Source organism: Neolamprologus multifasciatus, chromosome 15 (assembly GCF_963576455.1).
Source record: "Neolamprologus multifasciatus chromosome 15, fNeoMul1.2, whole genome shotgun sequence".
Classification (NCBI taxonomy): Eukaryota; Metazoa; Chordata; class Actinopteri; order Cichliformes; family Cichlidae; genus Neolamprologus; species Neolamprologus multifasciatus.
Genome location: NC_140453.1, coordinates 2,654,537 through 2,677,980, shown reverse-complemented (window position 1 = coordinate 2,677,980; position 23,444 = coordinate 2,654,537). Strand labels below are relative to the sequence as shown.

At 41.0% G+C, this 23,444-nt stretch overlaps 1 protein-coding gene and 3 long non-coding RNA genes across 4 annotated transcripts in view; 2 read left to right on the top strand and 2 right to left on the bottom strand.

The window, feature by feature from the left end:
* nrxn3b (neurexin 3b) overlaps positions 1-23,444 on the top strand; it is a 358,949-nt gene that overhangs the window by 152,685 nt on the left and 182,820 nt on the right.
* Positions 1-23,444, bottom strand: part of LOC146501287 (uncharacterized) — a 157,185-nt gene that overhangs the window by 126,841 nt on the left and 6,900 nt on the right. The gene's annotated exons all lie outside the window — the stretch shown is intronic.
* Positions 4,535-8,267, bottom strand: LOC146501289 (uncharacterized). Its single transcript, XR_014869196.1, has 2 exons — positions 8,165-8,267; positions 4,535-8,096 (listed from the first exon to the last, which is right to left on the bottom strand). It is a non-coding gene; the product is annotated as an uncharacterized LOC146501289 (long non-coding RNA).
* On the top strand, positions 13,687-23,155 carry LOC146501288 (uncharacterized). Its single transcript, XR_014869193.1, has 2 exons — positions 13,687-18,632; positions 19,548-23,155. It is a non-coding gene; the product is annotated as an uncharacterized LOC146501288 (long non-coding RNA).

The following is a 23,444-nucleotide window of genomic DNA, read 5'->3' as shown; positions in this document are numbered from 1 at the left end:
TGGGTCTCATTAAAGGTGCCCTGTGGAAGTTAGTTGGGGACTTGGCATCTTTTTTCTTTTTTTTTTTTACTTTTTACATTGTTTATACTGCTAGAAGTCAATGTCACTTTTTTTGCCACATCAGCAAAGTATGTAACCAACCAAGCGTCTGTATGTCTATCACACACTGCATCCCACCCAGACTGCAGCAAAACTGTGATTTACATCTGCTTTTATTCCACACAAACATCATCTTTTTAATTGGCATTCCAGCCACTTCCATATGATCTCAGAAATCCAATACAGCTATGCTACAGTCTCAACATTCAAGTCAATTCAATTCAATTCAATTTTATTTATATAGCGCCAAATCACAACAAAAGTCGCCTCAAGGCGCTTCATAGATACAGAAAAAACCCAACAATCATATGACCCCCTATGAGCAGCACTTTGGCGACAGTGGGAAGGAAAAACTCCCTTTTAACAGGAAGAAACCTCCAGAAGAACCAGGCTCAGGGAGGGGCGGGGCCATCTGCTGTGATTGGTTGGGGTGAGAGAAGGAAGACAGGATAAAGACATGCTGTGGAAGAGAGACAGAGGTTAATAACAGATATGATTCAATACAGAGAGGTCTGTTAACACATAGTGAGTGAGAAAGGTGACTGGAAAGGAAAAACTCAATGCATCATGGGAATCCCCCAGCAGTCTACACCTATTGCAGCATAACTAAGGGAGGATTCAGGGTCACCTGGTCCAGCCCTAACTATATGCTTTAGCAAAAAGGAAAGTTTTAAGCCTAATCTTAAAAGTAGAGATAGTGTCAGAATGTGACTTTTCCATCACTTCCTCTCTTCTTGAGAGAATCTTGCGGAGTGGCAATGGCAGATGTAATTAAAAGTAGCACCCGACGTTCTGGAATAAATGTAATTAATTCATTAAATTAATGAATAATAGTTTAATTCACACTACAGTGCTGCCACTTGTAGCTTCGTAGCTTCCGCTTATATATCCCTCTATACAGAAGAAAGCCTTGAAAATGCTGAGAAAAATATTTGTTTGCTTCTCCTGCATGGCAGCTTATTATTGATAAAAATCAGATCTGAGCAAAAAAAAATCTGAATTTAAAAACGAGTCTTGTATCAAAAAAAGCAAAAAGCAGCCTTTAATGTTTTCAAAATTAATTACTAGCTATGTCTGTGAAGGTTCTCAGTCATCCAGGTCATCGTAGTCAAAGGAGCTTGCAAAGAAAAGCGTCTGGACTTCTTTAAGTTACTTGAAGACGTTTCACCTCTCATCCGAGAAGCTTCTTCAGTTCTAAGGTCAAATGGTGGAGAGTCCCAGATATATATAATTATATATAATTATATATAATTATATATAATTACTAGCTAGTAAAGAGATGGCTCACTGGTGCTGTGGATGGAACGTTGATGTCAGCCCTGGACAAGAACTAGAAAATGCTTAACTAGCCAAATATATGAGAGTATGTCAGTGTTGTGTGACTGAGGTTTGGGGTGAGGTTGAGTTGTTTTCGCCGGCTTTCATGCTTTTTCTAAACTACATAATGCACAGAATTGTAGTCCGAAAGAAGAGTAAGCTAGTACACGCTAAAAAGGCCAAGCATATAGCATGGTAACGTTACATCTCGGTTACTGCGCCCAGGATAAGATGTTGAATTTCTCCCAGCGTGGCAAATAAAATTCCGATTTCGACTGCTGGCTGTGGTTGCACAGTGCAGCTCGGGCTTTCTGCGAGCTGCTTCCATGAGTGAATGAGGGAGATGTTGCATGGAACGGGAGAGGGAGGGAATGATTGAGTTGAGCACATTAGAGACAGTTACGATGAGGGGCATCCATCTGTTTTGGTGCACGGCGGGTAACCTTGAGGCTGTCAGAGCGTTCCCAGCATCCACCCTGTAGGCCTCACAGGCTGAGCCCAGCCACAGACACATCCATCAACACACGTTCTTAGACACATTTCAGCTGCAACACATACAAATCACCCAATCAATACCTTGAAAACATAGCCTGAACTGAAGGGTTTAGATCGGGAAGATTTTTTCTTTTGCAGGTGTGTAAGGTGCATGTTTGCTTTGTTGTAGTTTGAGTATTAATTTCAGATTTGCATCACATTGTCACATGCACACATACACAAACACACACATATGAAATATATAAACAAAATATACAACACTAAGATAAATGTGGATGTTTCGCTGCTGTTCACCAAGCAGCAAAACAGCAGTAAAGAGCTTCAGTTAAATGAGTGCGTATAAACGGCCAACTAGCTTAATGCACAGGACTACACTCTGCCATCTTGCTTGTAGTCACAGGAATGGATTTATGCACACTAATACAGACTGCTCAAACCTTCGACTAAAGCATGGAGCAAACACACACAACGTGAGGTTTTGCATAATTTTAATGGGGTCTTATCACACATATACAAATAGACATGTGTGCTGCTGCTGTCTTGCTGCTCTCCTCTGCTCGCTTTTTCACCAAGTATCAAAACAGCAATATAGCACGTCAGTGAAATCAGTGCATAAAAAGGTCATCAAAGAATTGGATTCACGTGCACTAATATGCACGAGCGCCTCGACTTGCTGCTACAACATGGAGCAAACACACACTGTCTTAATTCTCTGCTAAAGATGTTGTTACTGCACTCTAATTTTGCATAGCAAATATTTCTTAGCTGCTATAATAATGCTTAAAATTTCACTTAATGAACTCCTAATGAATACTAATCATTCAGATTGTTACTTTACCAACATTTTACAGCCTCTATTCACTGCTTTTGCAGCTGTTATGGCTATTAAGGCATTAATTTGACTCCCATGACTATTCAAGCTCTTAAGTGTGTTTGGCTGGACTGCAGATGGTAGCGTGATTGCTTTTTCTCTCATTGCTACATTTGTCTGTTTTTGGGCAGGCTTCCTAAATTTTCTTTTTCCATGTGTCCTGTTTTTGTCCAAATACCCAGTGAGCTTTAGTTTACGTACGCGGTCGTAAGGGGTTGCGGATGAAGTTGTTTGTTTACCTAACAGTGGGAAGGATCAATAGGAAGCTTCTCATCACTTTCTTTCCTCGCTACACTCAACAAATGCTTGTGCAGTGTGGCGGATGGTTTGGAAAGGCCACACAAATTCAAGTTATTTGTCACTGGCCGACAGCATCCCCACTCTGTGCTCGATTGCAGCAGCGAGTGTCTGCAATAGCCCTCCTTCCTCCCTGCTACTGAGGTTTCACAACACCAGTTTAGCAGATTGTGGATCAACAAGTAAGGTGAATTAGTCTGATTCTGTTGTTCTCGTTCTCGCCCCTTTTTCTCAGCAGTGTCGTCACAGTGTCACAGTCTCTCCACTCCAAGCACTTCATGGACTTTACTTAATCAGAAACCAGGAGAACTGGATATATGTTTTAATTTGTGTTCTTCTCAAATCAGAGTCGATCTGTATGTCACACTGGATTTAAACCAGGCTTGGATAGACACCTTTGCACACAGGCTTTACAAGGTCTTCTCCCTTTCAAATAATTCTTAGCACCTGGTTTTGGAATTAGAAAGCAGCGATTTTAACCAGAGGGCAGTTGTGTCATTCAGTCAGTTCAGTTGCCATAGAGAGGTCACTTAGTTATTGCATCATTGTGGGAGGAAGCAGTTTGGTCCTTCAAGCTAAAACAAGAAAGAATTGGCTAAATTGCGCTGGCTGATTGCTTACAGCCATTAATTTTAACCATTTAACAGCTCTCAACAAAAGAACCCCGCTGTGCGTCTCATATGGCGAACACAGTTCTTTGAGAAGAAGGCCAGGGCGTTTAGTTTCCATCTGACGAAACCGATGGCTTTCATCAGGTACAGTAGGCATTTTAAAAGCCAATTACCTCTGACATTTTTATTTTCAAAGATCTGACAGTAACCTCTCCAGAGTGTGCAAGAGTTCAACGCACAGAAGAGCTGGATGTACAGGATGCACTTACCTCAGTCTAACGACCCTGAAGCAACAAAGACTGTGATCTAAATGTGTTCAATAAGAAAATAAATATATAAACTGTCAAAGCATTTCTTTGCATTTTAGCAAATGGCCTCCTTTATGCTAATCACAGGAGGGAAAACAGTGTTTCACACTGCAGCACGCACAAAAATGATTGCAACCATGTAATAATGGATGTGTAATGAACTGTAGCAACAGGTTTGCGTTAAAGATGCAGAGCATGTCTGTGACCCTGAGTGAGTCAGTTGCAGTTGATGTTTCACAACAGCAGTAAAGTAGCAATTAGACAAAGTCTGTCTGCTGTTAGTTTGTGAGCGTTTAGCGTCACGAGACACGTCACAGATAAGTTGCACAGACTGACTCTGATTGGTTGCAACATGTTTACAGATTAGATTAGAACTCTTTACAGACCTTCATCAGTTTGTTTGAGAGTGACTGCAGTCAGCCTGAGTCAGACCACAACTGTTCGGTGGCAGGTCGCCTCCCACCAGGCAACCTGTGCAAATTGAAATTCGTCACTCAGACCTTTGGGCCATTAATTTTTCTGTCTCCTTCAATCACAAAGAGGCTGCTAGGTCCTATTTTCACTAGTGTGACTGAGACATAATGTTTGGTCCTGAGGTCTCATCATATTGCCTTGAAAATGCACATTAAAGATCCTTCATTTCTCAGCTGGCCTACCTCGAAATAGAGCAAGTTAGCCATCTAATCTTATCTTGGTATTAAAATCAGGGTTTTGCAGCATACAAACGCCACTTTCTTGGTTTCCCTTTGCTTTCACTATTTTTGTAAACATACATAATGTAGTGGGCTTATACATAGGAAGCATTAGAAGGCTAAAGGACATCCTATGTTGTCCTCACCCACGCGAACAGCATCAGCATCTGTTAGTTTTGCTTTGAGTGTAACTTTTCAAATTTGCTGTGACCCTGGGGCTGCAGTGTGATGACTTCTACTCAGATCTATTTATTGTTTTGCAGCCAATCCTTAAAAGACCCAGGTTTGTTGTCGAACACCCACACAGTCCTCTTTTATTATTAATAAAGAGGATATGGGATTACTGTACTGTGGTGATTCGTATTTCAGCATGCTTTCTCTTTGCCCTTTCCAAAAAATAAGATCAAGCAGATTGAGACGGTTCATTCACCTGTTCGATGTTATGTTGTGTTCATCATATGAATTTCTAGCACTCCTTTCTGGTACTCAGTTTATTGAGGATATTCTAGAGCTGCACGATTAATCGTTAGAAAATCGCGATCTCGATTCATACTTATGTGCGATCTCATTTCCAAATGACAACGATTTAAAAAAAAAAAAAGAAAAGAAAAGAAAAGAAAAGATGACGACGATTGTACCGCATTTTGATCCGGGACGTAATCTGCATGAAAACAAGCGCTCACTCTTCCCGCTCAACAAATGACAAGGGCGGAGCTTTATACCACGTGATACAGAAGCTGTGCCGTGTGACGCTAAAATTAGCAGGGAAAAAACAACGGAGAGCCAGTGTTGCCAACTTAGCGACTTTGTCGCTATATTTAGCGAGTTTTCAGACCCCCTAGTGACTTTTTTTCTAAACAAAGTCGCTAAAAAAAGACGTGAAAGCGCATATCGCTTTTACTCTCAACAAGCAGCGGGTGCTGTAACGCAGTCAGTTCTTCTTTTACTCTTTTACTCTTATGCTGTTTTGTGGATCAGGTTTAAAACTACTTATAAACACACACACAAAGTAACTCCACCAGAGTGCCTATTTCGGGTCACTTTTGCCGGTCCAAGCCCGGGTAAAGGAGCAGGGTTGGAATTGTGACATTAAAAAACAATAATTGCTAAAATAAATTTAATTTGTAGTTCTAAATAAATTCTAAATGCATTTAGGACGTTTTTTACTCACTTTGTCTCGTCCACGATGTTATTTCTCTCTCCAGCAGCGTAGGTTACAATTACATTAGCATGACCAATTATGCAAATTAGGCGATGACGCCATTTAGCGACTTTTAGGACAACCAATAGCGATTTTCCTTACTGAGGAGTTGGCAACACTGCGGAGAGCACGTCAGGGATGACGAGAAAGTGACAGGAGAAAATCCGTCCCGGTCAACCACCCAAACATCAATAACGGGAACCTTATACAGCGCTTCCCTATACCCGTCGAACTCCCGCAGGCACAAAGAAATTACGGAGGCTGTTACTTATCACCTGACCAAAGATATGGCTCCATCAACACTGTGCAAAACGAGGGATTTAGGAAAATGATCAACACCCTAGACAAACGCTACACAGTGCCGTCCCGCAACAATTTTTCTATTGTTGCACTACCTGCTCTATACACGCAGTGTATAGAGACGGAGTTTCAAGCAGTGCAACATTTTGCAGCAACGACAAAACGTGAGACATTTGTTGTTTTTATGTTTATTTATTGTTTCTATGTTCAGTCTCAACTGTTACGAAGTTGATGTGCAGTTAATAAGAGCAATAAATATTTATACTGGAAAAGAAAATCGTGAGAGAATCGTGATCTCAATTCTAAGCCGAAAAATCGTGATTCTCATTTTATGCAAAATCGTGCAGCCCTAGGATATTCCTTCTTGGTATCTGAATCTCACACACGCACACTGGGGATGACTCATGTTCTATAACCGACATCTGACCAAACACTGCTTTAGCAGTTTAAAGTTGAGGAATACCACATGCTTAGTGCTTCATGTTCACCTCATAATTATCAAGCTCTCAGCTCAAGTTCTCGTCCTTGCCTATGCTGTCGGTTACTGCCACTTTACTTCACACCTCTTTTTTTTTTAAATTCCTCTTTTCCTCAGCCTCATTGCTAGATGTCAGCAATTACTGTGTCAGCAGCTTCCCAGTTCCTCACTTAAACCCCTAAAAATGGCACTCACAGACTTTTCACTGTAGATTTTACACTGAGGTGCCACAATATTAAACTATGTAGGTTCCCTTTCTGCCAGCAGCCCCGTCGACACCTTGGAGGATAGACACAAGGCTGTGGTTCTTCTGGGCATCTGTGGATTGTGGATCCCGTGCACCGTGTAGATGTATATTTAGATCGGGTAGATTTGGGAATTAGACGAGGGAATTTGGAGGCCAGGTGACTTTATCTGAAGGGATGTTTTTGTGGTAGCGTTTGAAAGACTTGCCCACATACAACCCTGAGCATTTCCATTTTAATAGAAGGGTCAGTGTTTTGGGGTCGGGTTGAGTGTGAGTTAGATGGTCAAAGGAAGGGGTCTAGGTGTGTGAAACCCCGTCATCCTAGACTGGTTTTTGGTATGGAGGAAAAAAATGAGCAGGAGGTGAAACTTTCCTTTTTCTGTTATCTTTCCTGTAATGAAACATTACCTTTTTACATTTTCATATATTTCCACTAAAGTGGCTCATCTTCAGCCTGCTTTACGAATCATGACATGGAAAAAGCTTCCTCTCTAAAGGTCATCATTTATATTCATTATACAATGGCCTGGATGAATAAGTAATCCTGATTTGCTCAAGGGTTGTTGATTAATTTCATATAACAGCACTCTTACGTACTATGCTAAGTCCTTGTCCTTTTATTCTTTATTATCTAAATTCATGTACCTTGTTCAGGTATGGCTGCTGCTCTACAGCAAAGGAAATGTGGATTCAGGTGAATGTCGGCGGTTCCAAACATGCATGTGACCACATTCACCTGAGGTTTGTCTTTGGACTGGAAATACATTGAGTATGAGTTACTAGAATTCACTGACAGTTTGCAGACAACAAAAATAAGCTAGTTAAAAAATTAGCGCTCATATATGTTTAGACTTTAGTTGAAAATGGCTAACTCTTGTAATGTTGCCCAGTTTCTGTTCTGGCGGTGTTTTCTAAATCACACAATAAATGATTGAGTTGAACTTTTAGAGAGAAGATGAACAAAATAAGCAGCAGTAAAATGATCAGCCATAGCTTTGCCCGTATTTTACCTTTTAGGGACTAATGGAAAATAAGTAAACCACATTGTGCGTGCAGTTGTCATATTCACAGCAGGGCCCTGCTACAGTACAGCCCAGTGACAACCCTGCACATAATATGAAAGCACCCTCTCTCTCTGCTCCTCAAAGTTACTGCACCTTTCTTGCTTTCCATGGGTCTTCTTCTCACACACACACACACACACACACACACACACACACACACACACACACACACACACACACACACACACACACACACACACACACACACACACACACAAATAGGACACTGATGCCATTTAGATTAGTATCCCATGTGACCAATGCTGACATGAATTTGCTGGGTGACAAGGGACCCAATTACAGCAGAGAGCTGATCGTCCACGGACCAACCGTTTCAAATTGTCTCCCAGGCGTCAAGCAGGGGGGACAGGAAAATGTGTATTATTGAATGTGTGTGTGTGCGTGTGTGTGTACTGTATTTGTCTGTAACTGTGTCACTCTGGTTTCACATCTTTGAGCGAGAGGCTAGGATAAACACCAGGGTCAAATACATCACTGTGGCTAAGAGTAACCCAGAGTGACGGCTGTCAGTCTCGAGATGACAAATACAAGTTATGAGCTGAGACACACACATGTGCACACACACAGACCTTGCATTGCTAAGTGGGCTTACTCATTGACATTATGCATTACTTGAGCCCCTTTCCTTACGTTAACCATAATAACTCAACACCTAACCCTAAAGCTCAACCCTAAACCAATCTCTAATCTTCACCTTGAAACCTTGAAAAGAAGCAGTCCAGGTCCCCACTGTGACACAAGTCGCCATGAGTTAGTGTGCAAGCAGGTTAAAGGCCCTGCAACACACACATGTACCCACTTTAGGTGGTAGTGCGGTGCCAGTGTGCTCTTTCAGCCATGATTAGTGTCTTGGTAACTTTTTAAGAAGTAAGAAAAAAGAGGGGGCTGTGGGGGTCATCATAAGTTTATCGCTGTTTTTACAAAGCAGAAAGAGGCGCGCTGCTCTGTTAGTTGGCATGTTTATACCAGCTGGACCTCGCAGACGGAAAACGTACTCTCTGGGTTCAAATTTGAAATGTTAATCTTTTCTGCTAAAAAGCACTGCTTCAATATAACGAGCAATTTGCAAAGGTCACAACGATGCAGTGCAGAGTAATCATCGCGTCAGACACAACATTACGCTGCCGAGGTCCTTTGCAGATATCATTTTGATTAACCGCTCGCTCGCTTTTCTCTGCTTGACAGCTATCTTAACCAAATCTAGCTCGCCGCATTGATCAGTTGGCCTTTAACGGCCAAACAAATACTTCCTGTGGTGACATAATTGATTGTAATCAATCTTTCTCGGCTGCAGCCGTCCGGCGTGCTGCTGGCTCGGACTCGAGGGTTGCATTGCGACGGTTAAGCCGACCGGCACGCGCGTCTTCGGGTTTAGGTGTTTTGCATTTCCACGCTCTGTGCATGCTCGCTTTAGCAGCTGTGCCGTCTTCGTTCCGTCTCGGGCTATTTTCAAACCTCGTTCACTTCAACACGCAGCCTTCTCCTCTGCCCCACTTCTGGAAATGTCTCTGCGGCAACGTGAACCCCGCGCTCTGCAAGCACCGTTTGTTTTCCCTCCTCTCCGCCTTTGCTTCGGTGAATCGAACCTCCTTCTCGCTGAAACGTCTGCCAGGATAAAAGCGTCTCCCATCGCCCGGGTAATGCTTTTGAAAGGCCTTGCGTGCGTATTAGAGGCAGGCTCGGGGAGGACGCCGGGATGTCATATGTGCCGTCCTGGCATGAGGCAGAACGGCTGAGGGAGCCAGAAAGTCCTCCCTCCTCCCCTCTCTTCCGTTTACCGTTGCTCCACACTGAGCTGACTCACCTCGGCCGGGCCGGGGTGTTTGTTTGTTCTAAATAATTATTTGACAAAAATGGTGCAGGTAATGCACTTTGGGCTGCTTTTATTCTGCTCAGCGAGCGGCTGACAGTGATGGTGGTGGTTTCCCTCTTTATTATTCACCATGTAGTGTGTGGTGACTGCGTATGTGTCAGTGAGACCGGCCCCAGGCTTTTGCCAGCCCATTACTCCCTCGCTGTTCTACATGTGTGTGCGCGAGTGGGCTGTGTACACGGCCCTTACTGATTGTCTGCCCGTCGTAGGGACCCTCATTACCGCCCCCACACTGTCACAAGCATCTGCTTCCCTCCCTCTTTCTTTTTCTCCGCCTGCCATGCACTGCAGTGGGCTCCTAGCATCCGCTGCTCTGTTCTGACACCCAGTGAAAAAGAGATTGGAAAACACATAAAGGGTCTATATCAAACAAAGAGGGAGAACTCACATGGGGGGGGACATGGAAAGTAGGAACATATGAGTGTGTCCAAGCTGAAAGTGTCAGCAGGTTCTTGGCAGTCTTATCAGACTCTGAGTGCTAGTCCCTAGACGGAGATCGCTCTGTGGCCCTGGTTCGACCCTTGCCAAGCAGGTCCTTCACCACAGACGACCCCTCAGAGAGGCGGCTTTTACAGTGATCTATCTCACAGCCTGGCGTGGAGGAAGGTCAGGGCCTGAGGAGGAAGAAGGTCTGTGTGAGGCAGAAGAAAGGCAGGCAGAGAGAGAAGGTATAATGAGTGTTTCAGAATTAGCCTGGCTCACACAGAGAAAAACAGCAGTGTGTGTTACTAATGATTTGTTCGAGTAAAGCCCAGCGAGAGGGTGGAAAAAACCCCGGAAAGGGCAGAGGAGACGGAAAATGAAGAAGAGGGTGGAAGGGAAGATTTTTCTCAGAGCACAAATTGGAAACATGGCTTTTTCTTTTGGGCTCTGTTATTAGAGATTACAGTGACAGGCAGACACTCGGAAGGCTCAGTTTTGTCAGCGCTCAAAGTCTTGACAGCTTACGGATTTGCAGACGAATACGAGTAATATCCCTTTTAGATGAAATATTGATTTAGACATTTTGAAAGTGATCAGCTGCATATTGTCCTAATGACGCGTCAAGTAGCATCCTTCTAATCCCTTACAGAGACGCATGCTTACGCCACTTTCAAACTTGTTGACGCGCCTGTGAATAATAAATGTAGCATGTTCATTCACACGTTCTGTCCCACAATGTGCATATTTAAAAAGAGCGATACGCACGTACTCGTTTAGTTTTTAACTGCTTAAGACCGGAGTGATGGATCGTCCTACTTCAAACATGTGCTCTTAAACCTACGACAAGATAATTATTTAACAACCTCAAGGGGAAAGACATCCATTATCATATCTGCAGCTAGCATTGCTTTCTGCTGCCTCCGTGGTGGTGTGGGTCTGTTTAACTTGGGCTAATTCTTCAGAGATGCAAAATGAAAGTGATTAGTCTTCCCCGGAGACTGTTTTTGTTTTTTTTTGCGTTTGCAGAGATGTAAACCCTCTAGCTTTTCTGCTTGCTTTTTGACACTCCTATCTCTATCCTCCTGCACACTCTAAATCTGAGAAGGAATAATTGATGGGGAGATGATATTGCTTTTTCCCAGCTGTTGAATCACAGTTTATTATAGCGCTCACTATACAGTAGCCAATTATCACATGGCACAGTTTCACACCTGTTTAAGACAAACACTTGTTTTTTTTTTCCTGACTGCGTCTAAACGTCTCAGCTTCATGAACAAACTGATGTTACTGGGTCTGATCCAGCAACGTTTATATGTCACTTTCACCACAGCTCTAGTCTGAATGCATTCAGTCACATTAATGGATAGGCCCGTATAAAATACAACTGCACTTGTCTCCAGTGCATCACTGTTTTGACCCTGAAGCTCTATAACACAGCGCTCCTTTATTTAAAGAAAGCAGTCGCATGTAATAAACGTGCTTTATTCTCTACGTGCAGCATCAAGAATTTGCACATTTGCAAACTGTTCGACATGCATGTGCAAAACACACGCTGGGTGACGTTGCATGAAGGAGAAGCACAAAGAGCTCGACTGCCATATTTCATCTGTGTAGTTTTCTGTCTTTGTCTTACAGATTGAAATCCTTCTAAAGTACAGGGTGGGTCATTTATATGGATACACCGTAATAACATGGGAATGGTTGGTGATATTAACGTCCTGGTTGTGGCACATTAGTATATGTGAGGGGGCAAACTCCTCTAGATTGGTCGTGACTATGGTGGCCATTTAAAAGTCGGCCATCTTGGATACAACTTTTGTTCTTTCAATAGGAAGAGGGTCATGTGACACATCAAACTTATTGGTAATGTCACAAGAAAAACAATGGTGTGCTTGGTGTCAACGTAACTTTATTCTTTCATGAGTTATTTACAAGTTTCTCTTTGTTCACAGCCATTGACATGTCGAAGAGGTTAACACGTGAGGAGCGGATCGAAATTGTGTTGATATCTGGTGAACGCAGTAACCGGGTCGTTGCAGCAGATTTCAATGCAAGACACCCTACGACAGTGGTCTCCAACCCCCAGGCCTCGGACCAGTACCGGTCCGTGACTCGTTTGGTACCGGGCCGCGAGAGTTGAGGCTCAGGTGTGAAATGTATAGTTTTCAGGGTTTTTATCGGTTTTCAGCGTTATTTTGTTATCGTTTTTATCGTTTACTCGGTTTTCCTGGGTCTTTTCACGTGTGTTATGAATAAATCTTCTTTTTTTCGGCACCGGTACTAGTTTTATTTTGTTGTATTTATCCGCGACACCTTAAAGGCCGGTCCGTGAAAATATTGTCGGGCATAAACCGGTCCGTGGCGCAAAAAAGGTTGGAGACCGCTGCCCTACGAGACCACCCATCTCCCATGCTACAGTCAGCAAACTGCTTGTTAAGTTTCGTGAAGCCAACCATTCCCACGTTATTACGGTGTATCCATATAAATGGCCCACCCTGTACAACTTTCAAAATATATTGTGTTGTTTGATGTTTGCTCACATTTTTTGCACAGAGCACATGAAACTTGCTGCATCATGACCCACAGGTTTACATTCTGCTTATGGATGCAGTGCTACAAGTCCATATTCTTATATGTGCACAGCTGGATGTATGCGTGTGATTAAAGAATATTATATATGCGTTTCCCCCTCTGTAATTACTTTTAGATTACAAACCCATCCATCCATCATTTCCTCCCGCTTATCAAATTTAGGGTCATGGTTGGGCTTGAGCCTATCCCAGCCCCGGCAGTCGCCAATCTGCAGCAATGACTTCAAACCCCGTTCTGAAAGTGGTGGGATTGTTTACACTAAGAAATGAACTGTTTTAAGAAAAAATAAGGTCATTTTGAATTAGATGAAGATCAAACGCATCCGGTATTGATTTTGATTATTTTGAGCTCCGCTGTCTTGGATCATAGCTGCCTGAGCTTAGCGTAGCACGCATGAGTCAGTTCACCTGCTGCAGGTTCTCGTTTGTATGGGTTTCTAGGCTGCAGTAAATCCCTCGAGCAGGTCTGCAGATGCCAGCTGCAGTCCAGGAAAGTGCAAGTACAGTATGTCCACACACAGAATAAGACTCTCTGTGGTAGAGCTGAAAGATAATGAGCTCTGCTAAAACTGCAACCTGGCAAGGAAATTTCAAAATAAGAGCAAGAAGATTGTCATTCTTTCAGTCCCCTACACATAATTGGGAAAGGTTAATATCTGGGCAGCTTGCCCAAAATAGGTCTGCATGTGGAAAACACTGCACTGTGTAGATGCTGTATTTCTATCTGTTAGTGTTATTTGCACAAAGCTATGAGCAGCAGTAATGTAAAAGTGACCCAAGTCTAAATGACAGAACGCTGTGACTCTTACAGATTGATGGTGCCAGCAGTGTTATATAGTCCCTGTCTGAAAAGGGCTTGAGTCATAACTTATGGACATATTTAATGAAACTAAATAGGGGTGTGTTCATGCCCACAGCAATGGTGTACGTTTGTATGCACACTCACTTTTAATTCTATATTCCTGGCAGAAGATCAATGCTTTATCGCCTGTATATTATTAGCTGCCCGCTGTTAGTAATGTGATGCATGTTGGTGGTAATGCTGCTTGTCAGACTTGCATTGATTGGTGCATCTTAGGCTCTGAGAAGGATGCGAGACGATGACATCCATTACATGTGGCCGTGCTCATTAAACAATAAGAAAAGGAAGAAATCAAAAAGCACAGCTGGTCCGTTATGAGGATACTGCGTAACAGGTCAGAGGTCACGATGCAGTTCGACACCACGGCTCATAATTAGGAAGGTACGTAATCAAAGCTGTATGAGTAACCTTGAGAAGCATCAAACGCTGAGCATTAATGGGCTAATAAGTGACCTTAAAGCTCGTTTGGGTAAAGTTGGAGTTATATATCCGAGCAAAGTGCAGGTGACTCGCCCTTCTAAATCATTTTTATAGTTAGTGCCTGATAGTTATCTGATCTTTATCCTTAAGTTTATGCCAGCCGGCGCACAGTAAAACACTGCAGACAGATTTATGTGACGGAATAGATAATTACTGTTCTTACAAAGTGGCCGTGGATACCTTAAAGCAATTTTTTATGCCAACAACGGGAGCTCAGGTTTTGCATCTGCACTGTTCTGTCACAGTTACACAAAATGCTTCGTTTAAAGTTCCAAGAGTGAGAATTAAGTTCCTGCTAAATCCAGAAGATTGGCATTGCAATTACACACCCCTGCACTCGTGTAAAAATAACCTCCTCAGCTGAGGTATTTTGGTGTTCTACCTTGCTAAACTAATGGACTCCTCATCTCACGTTTTTCCCCTTTTTATTTATTTATTTTACATTTTCAGCAATTTAGCATGTTTCAGCATTAAGCATCTGACTGAAAATCCATAGATATCAGATTTCTAGTGCCAGATGCAATTCCAACTAGGGCAGCCTGTGCTAAAGTTGTATTCCCGGTTGCTTTAAATGAAAGCTCCCAGTGTGAATAACAAAAAAAGTGATGATTTTGTATTTCCACTAGCACTGCTGCTATCAAAGCTTCTCTAATCACACAGGACATCCCTGGATGCTGGAGGATTCTAGCGATTCCTTAATCTCTACCTTTGTGATTGGGTGGTTTGAGCAAAGCCACCTGGCTTCTGCTAGCTCGTGCGTGGAGCCTCCTTGAGAAACAGCACAAAGATCTTTTGTTTTTGCAGCTGACTCTGCGGTCTTTTATTGGAGGAACTTTCTCCTCCTTTCTATTCTTTCTGTTTTCGTATTTGAAACTCACAGAGGGGGGCAGACTGTGCCGTATATATATTTGTCCTCCCGCTATCACCTCAAGGTGTCACGTGACATGCATTGCCATAAGCAGATAATTCTCACCGTAGCACATGTGCACAGTTATGTGGAGCAGCGTTTGTGCGTCCACGTTTTGCAGGAGGTGTTTTTAGAAAGTTTAAGGTTTGAAATACGCAGCGTGCGCGTCGGTGCTGGGGGTTAGGAACACGGGGATGTGTGCTCGAATTGCATTTTTACAGCTGTGTGCTGTAAAAACTAATTGAAAAGAAGGGAAGAGGGTGTTCTGTCACTTTGTTGGTGCTACAGTGTCACAAGCGCTGACCTCCAGAGCTTACATCATGACGCTGACCTTCTGCTAACTGCCTCTTTGTACGTTTGGAGACATAATTCCTGGGATCCTCAACAGAGTCAATATGCTCTTTTTCTGCTCCATTTCTGCTCTCCTCCTCTGTGAATCATCGCCGTCGTTATATAAATGACTTTAAAACACGTTGAGACACCATCAAGAGAAATTACGCTCGATTCCTGAGTCACGGCTCATTTAATGGGCTGGCTGATTTTGTTTGGGCTCAGCAGTGTTGCTATCCTTCGCATGTTCTGTATCCCCAGGACACGTTAGCCCAGCACGTGGCGGCTGTGCGTGCGTGCGTGTGCCTTTGTTCACTTTTTACGCAGTTTATCCCAGAGAAACAGGACTGATGTGTGTCTGCTCGAATCCAAGTGGGGTATGTAAATCTCTGTGTATGAGGATTAAATGGTTGAGGGGGCTGCTGTGAACTAAAGCAAAATTTCAGTCTCCCAAGGTTAAGTCTATCTGAATAGTTCAATTTATATTAGCAAATAGTCCTGACCTCTTTACCCAGAAATACACACTGATGTGCAGCTTTGTTAGGGAGGATTCTCAGCGAGGGCGAGCTCTTGCAGGGATTTCAAGGATACATAAATGACTCCAGCTGAAAAGCTCGAGGTTCAAAAGTTCAGTTATTGGCATGGATTTTCTGATTTTCATTTTTAAAATGTTGAGTAGTGCCATATCGTAATTGAAATTTCTATTTAAAATTTAACCTGTTTCTTTTCTCCAGTCTCTACAGTCCCAAAACAATAGAACCGCTCCTATTTGTTCTGCTTGGAAACATGTTAAAAGAGTAATGAGCTTTGCTTTCAACTCACTGAAATGAAAATATGGTTTAAAAAGATGGAAAGTTGCTTTAGAGTGCAGACACTTATCCCGGGGTTTATTGACTGTGAAGAAGCCAGGGGATAGATAACGTAGCGGAGGAGATTGTTCTGTGATAGCAGCTGATACGTCAAATAAAGTAGGCTGTGTTGTGTGAACACCAGCATTTGATTTAATAATAATAGGAAACGCAGTAATATATTGTATCCCTCCTGTTTTCCCCCGATAACATTTGTAGTAAATAAACCCACTGTGGAAATGCAATTTAGCTTGAAACTTCTGGAACAGTTTTGGTTTGAATTATGTTTTAAAAAACTGCCGTGTAATAACTCCCCTTTAAAAAAACACAACAAAACAAAACAAGAAAACAGTGTGAATGTAGTCATATTTAATATGTGTACAGGTGTGTACTAGGGCTGCCACAAACGATTATTTTGATAGTCGACTAATCAGATCATCATCCATTGGATGTAAAACGTACAGCTTCTTGCACCAGCAGCATCTGCTCTTATATAACTATCATTAGCTTACAGCTTTAAGTGTTTAAGGTCTGTGCTAACTAAAAATAAAGACAAGATGATAGTTTATTAAATTTTAATGAAATTTGCAGATTGTTTCGGTGAAGTTTAATAAACTCCTTGCTATCTAAAATATAACAGGACACCGGAGTAAATTCTCGAGCATCTCACACTTCTGATAATCAGCTGTCTGCTTGACGTTTATTCAGCTGTGTAAAAACTATAACTTTAATCTCAGCCAAACCGATTTACTCAGGAACAAATAAAATACTAAAAAAAGCCAAACAATAACATTTTTAAGTTATCTAAGTGACTTATATATCATGTTTAACCTGAGTAGCGAAAGACAGCGGTGGGTTTGAAAACGATTTGCGGGAGTCCGGTGTTCTCACGGCTCTAGTGAGCCTAGCCCCCCGGCTAGCTATCGAGCTAGTGGCTAACAGCGCTTTTGAAAATATGTGGTGTCTTGATAAACTGAGCAGATATTTGAGGTTTACACAGCTACATTCTCGCCTGAAAACATGTTAAACGTTTATTTTGTGACACAGAAAGAATAATAAGAGTAATATTAAAACTAACTAGCTGCCGCCATTGTTGGAAACTGAGCTGGGCTGCGCTATGAATTCTGGGACACAGCTTCTTCTTCTTCTTCGGGGTTTAACGGCAGCTGGCATCCTTGTACATGCAGTGCTGCCATCTTCTGTTTCAGTCCGTTATTACACTCTTAAATCCTACTACTTATTCCTGCGTCTTTTGGCATCTTACAAAGCTTCAAACGACGTGTCGACTATTAAATCAGTCGTTGATGATTTTGATAGGATAGGAATATATAGGAATATATACCCAGAATACAAGCACCTGCAACCAGTTGAGTCAAGTCCCCTCTTGTAAAGAGACAAGCTGCTCTCATTGGTGCAGACTGACTCAGATTGATTGCAACAAGTTTGCCGTCTGTCTGCATTTCTAAATGAAATGGCAATTATCTGCAAACCTCAGCAGTCAGCCTAAGTGCGTGAAATTCAAGGTAATCACTGGATCACATTATTTGTAGGTTGATGTTCTTTTTTATTTTAGTATGGCTGAGCCTTAGAAAAAACATAGCATTTCATTAATCTGAATGTAACACGGGTTTCAGTGATAAAGAGTAAAAGCTTAAATGCTCCCTTCTAAAAGAATGTATAGAATTTTATGACATGTCTTGAAAGGCCATTTTCTCAAAGTGAAATTATGCTCCGCTTTAGCAGCACTTACATAACTTAAAGCTTTTCATGTTATTATGGTCTGAAGGTTCTTACAGTCTTATTTCTGGAACATTTTACTTTTGATAAAAAGTAACAACAAAAACTTTGACCCTAACAATCCAGCAAAGTGATGAAGATCTGTTGAAAACTCTTGTTACAAAGAAGATGTACAGTAGCTCCTAATGTAAAGTGTTGAAGGCGGTCGCAGAAGTAATAATAAAAGTACAATCAGGCTTTCAAATGTTATTACAGTTATTACAGTATGAGCAGGTCACAGGTGGAGACTATTGATTATTGATTAGTCTACTTGTGTGGTCCAGCTAAGCAATACTAGCAGACAAAATTAGGAAATGTTACAATCGTCCATTGTTCTCAGACAATGAGTCGTCATAGTTTTTGTTTTTTGTTTTTTGCAGTCTGGTGTGAAATGAAAGACAGATGCCGTCATTCAATATCAAAAAATAAAATCTGGCTAATACTTCTCCCTTCAGTGCAAAATAATAATAAATATATTTTAGCCCCTTTGCATAAATAGATCCTCTTTGAGTCGCTGACATTACAGTAAAAAGAAGTTAGAGTTTAACCCTTTAAAACCGGTCAGAGCAGCACGCTCCGTTTTGCGTAACTATTTTTAAATCCCGGTAGCACAGCAACCACGTAAGCTAGCGCAATAATTTTTTTGCATATGAAACCGGAGGAGTTGTACTTACATCTTATGCCATCAGCTTGTCCTCGGTCACAGTTTCCTTCCACATAAAGATTTGCAAAAGCTGCATAAAAAGCACTTGTAGCAACAAAAACATAATATTCCAGAAACACGCTTTGCTGATCCGATCAGCTGTTCATAACACTTCCTACGCCCATCAGTGCAAACTATCGCATGTCCGCCATGACCTGCCCGAAACCGGAAGTGACGTCATTTTGCGGAAATGTAGTTTTTTTTTACCATCAGGGCCTCATGAGCCTATACTGGTGTTTTTAAAAGTTATGTTTGACTTTATGACTTTCTGTGTCGTTTCTGGGATGCTTAGGACTCATATTGCACTGCTGGAAATAGTTTATTTTGATGCATATGCTGCTTTTTTGTGCAAATTTGTACTATAATATTTATTTTCATTTTTCCTGCAGTGTATAAAAATTGGTGTATTTCAAAAATAAAACTATGAAGACACTCAAAATAAATTTCCTGTGGTGGGAAACTATTTTGTGCAACTTTTTTGTATTTACAGTTTTGAGGGATAAGCCTCTTAAATTTCTCTAACTAGAAATATATGTTAAAAAACAAAAACGATTTTCAATTTTTTTGTAGTTTATTGCACTTTTTTGCAATTTATGTAATTACTATGCACTTAATGCAGACATATTATTAAAATTTAGGCTATAATGGTTGTATTGATGTATAGCAACTTGAAATGCTCCCAAAAATGGCTCCACAGCAGGTAAAAATATAATATAAGCTCTGGCGGACTTGGTTCTATGGTAGGTCTTAAAGGGTTAAGAAAGTGAATATTGCATTTCTAAAATTTCGTATATATCTTCCTTTCAAACAAAGATGATCACTCACAGACGTCAGAGTGGGTCCTGATTTTTTTCCCCATTTACAGTTTGAACTTACTTCTGAGATGTCAGTGTGGATGCGGTCGAGAGCAACTCAATGAACAGCAGCTTTGCTATTAAGTTCAGCTACATCATGTTCCTCTCCTATCTTTTCGGCCTTCTACATCTACAACACTGGTTTCAACTCACTGGGATCTGTTGTGATATCAGATGAAAGAAGAGATCTCCCCCCCCCCGTCATGTCCGCCGCTGCTCTGGAAGCCTCTTATCATCGTGTAGTTTTCCGGTGTAACCGTATCTTCATTTGTGTGTATCGTACGTGTATACTTGTAGGAAGTGTGTGTTCAGCATTCCAGCCACATTATGTGCTCATGTAACCCTCCAGCAGTGGAGATTGACAACCGAGATCGATACTTGCGCCGGGATGCGAGAGTAGGGGCCATAAGGAGGGAAACGATATGTTTAATACATGGAGATCTGACAGATTCAGCACGTTATTTGCCATCTCCATTCCAACCCCCCCACCCTGCATAATGATGCTAGCAGAATACGTTATGATCTCACACCAAATAGTTTGCTTTACATAATTCAAATGGATTTTCCTGACATTAACACAGTTGTACCATCCTGTTAGTCTCAATACGTTTGTTGCAGACTGGCTCGCTGTGGCGGCGCAGCACAATGCTCTCTGTTCAAGTGATATGTTTATTGATTAGCATTCAAATATCTCAGTGAAGACAGAACAAAGATTTACCACAAAGCAAGAAAGCATGAGACAAGGCTAATCAAAAGGTATTGGCTGAAGCATTTGCTTATTACGCCAACCCTTTTAACAAAAGATCTTTTAGCATGCAGCTCCTGTACACAGGGCTCAAAGCAAATAATAAAATTCAATTCAATTCAATTTCATTTATATAGCGCCAAATCACAACAAATGTCGCCTCAAGGCGCTTCATAGATACAGAGAAAAGCCCAACAATCATATGACCCCCTATGAGCAAGCACTTTGGCGACAGTGGGAAGGAAAAACTCCCTTTTAACAGGAAGAAACCTCCGGCAGAACCAGGCTCAGGGAGGGGCGGCCATCTGCTGCGACCGGTTGGGGTGAGAGAAGGCAAACAAAGCAAAAACAAAACAAACAAACAAACAAACAAGAAAAAACAAAAAAACAAAAAACTTTCACCTTAGTAAGTAACTACATCAAAGCAAAAGAATCAAGAGGTTTTTTTGTTTTTTGTTTTTGTTTTTTTTTGCTCTTTTCATTCTTGATATATATATTTTTCTAATACTCTATTTTTAAACATATTTTTAAACAAGGAAAATGAACTACACCTTTTTAAATCACTGTCATAACTATTCCACAGGTTAACTCCTCTAACAGAAACACATCTCTGCTTTATATTTGTCCTTATCTTGTTTTTTTTAAAGAAATCTGTTCCCCTTAAGTCATATTGACTCTCTCTGACTTTGAACAGCTTCTGAGTACTGGGGCAAAGCAAGTTATTTTGTGCTTTATACATTATCTGTGCCATTTTATATTCAACTAAATCATAAAATTTCAGGGTATTCAGATTAATAAACAAAATGTTAGTTGGTTCTATATAGTTTGATTGGTTTATAATTCTTATAGCTCTTTTTTGCAACTTGAAAATAGGAAGAGTGTTCGTTTTATATGCATTACCCCATATCTCCAGACAGTAAGTCATATATGGAAGCAACAGAGTACAATAGAGTGTGTATAATGATTTTTTGTTCAGGACATGCTTTGTTTTATAGAGAATAGCAATGGTTTTTGACATTTTTGTTTTCACATGGTTTATATGAGACTTCCAACTCAGCTTATCATCAATTATCACTCCAAGAAATTTATTTTCGTACACTCTTTCAATTTCAATTCCATTAACCCTGATTTTAGATACATTTTTCATTTGTCTAGTGCCAAAAATAATCAATTTTGTTTTCTTTATATTTAATGATAACTTATTTACATCAAACCAGTTTTTTTAATATATTTAACTCCTTTTCCGCTGTAGTCAGAAGCTGTTCCAGGTTTTTACCTGAGCAATACAGAGTGGTATCATCAGCAAACAATACACATTTTAACAGTTTGGAAATGCTACATATGTCATTTATGTATAATATAAATAATTTAGGGCCCAGCACAGAGCCCTGAGGAACACCACAAGTTACCTTCAACTGCTTAGATTTTACATTATTGAATTCGACATATTGATATCTGTCATCCAGGTAACTTTTCATCCACTTGTATGCTAACCCTCTTATGCCATATCTCTCTAGTTTATTCATTAATATAGAATGATCAATCGTATCAAACGCCTTTTTTAAGTCTATAAAAACACCAACAGTATATTCCTTATTATCTATAGCATTAGATATCCCTTCTACAAGTTCCATCACTGCCATCGAAGTGGACCTTTTCACTCTAAAGCCATATTGGTTATCACTTAGGAGATTATGCTTCTCAATATATTTATCAAGTCTATTAACAAATAACTTTTCTAAAATTTTTGAGAACTGTGGGAGCAGTGATATTGGCCTATAATTGGTAAACTGACTTCTCTCTCCGTTTTTATGGATTGGAATAACTTTTGCTATTTTCATTTGTGAGGGAAATACACCAGTTTGAAAGGACAGATTACAAATGTATGCGAAAGGTTGCACTATATATTCTATAATACTTTTAACTAATATCATGTCAATACCAAAACAGTCAGTGGACTTTTTATTTTTAAATGTCTTCACAATGTTAATTATTTCTCTATGAGTTACAGCACCAATAAACATGGAGGACACATTCTGAGTAATATGTTTATTTAGGTCGTTATTATTTCTTGACTCTGGAATTTCTTTTGCTAAATTAAAGCCAACATTTACAAAGAAATCATTAAATTCATTTGCAATGTCTTTAGTTTTATCAAGCACAATATCTTTATCTTTTTTAAAATAATCTGGATAATTCTTATTTTTTGAGCCCTTTTTGATTATACTATTTAATATCCTCCATGTTTCTTGTGTGTTACTTCTACTTTGCTCCAATAATTTGTGGTAATATTCTTTCTTACTTGTTCTTATAATATTTACTAATCTATTTTTATATAACTTGTACTTTATTTCAGCATCTTTTGTCCTCTGTTTTTGAACTCTGTTGTGTTTGCGGTGATATTTTCAGAACAATATTTGACATGGTGCAAAAATATCAGCGCGTTGTAATTTGTGCATTTAGAGACGCAACCTGCTCCTCTTCCTGTGGAAATTCACAAACTTCCATTTTAACCTTTGCGTGCCTAACTTCTTAAGAAAGCGCTGCTGTGTGCCTCTTAGTATTCTGCATGGCACAAAGTCGGGAGGCAGCGAGGAGAGAGCCTTATTTGAAGTAAATATTCTGCTCTGTAGTCACAGGTACACCTGCTATGATCTTTTTCCAAACCCAGAGTTGCACTGATTGGGCTTGAACTGGCTGTAATGAGTCTGTGTGTGCCTACACGGTGCCAGCAGAGCCTGGGCGCTGCGAGGGGTCTGCAATCAGGAGGGCAAACCTGTAATTCTAACTTCTGACTTCTTTGGACTTTGGTGCGTGCAGCCGATTCTGTGTACGTCTGTGTGACTGCACTTAAGTGGTGGTTATTGCAAGCTGTGTCCTCGCCATTTACTGTTAGGGTAGCGGGGGCGTCTACCGTCTCATTTTGGTCAGCACCCCAATCAGACCTCTCAGGCCAGCTCCTGCAGGGTTACCTGCCCGGAAGGCACTGTGGATGCACGTTACTGTATGTGTGTCTGACCTCGTGCTCAACCTGCTTCTGTCCGCATCACA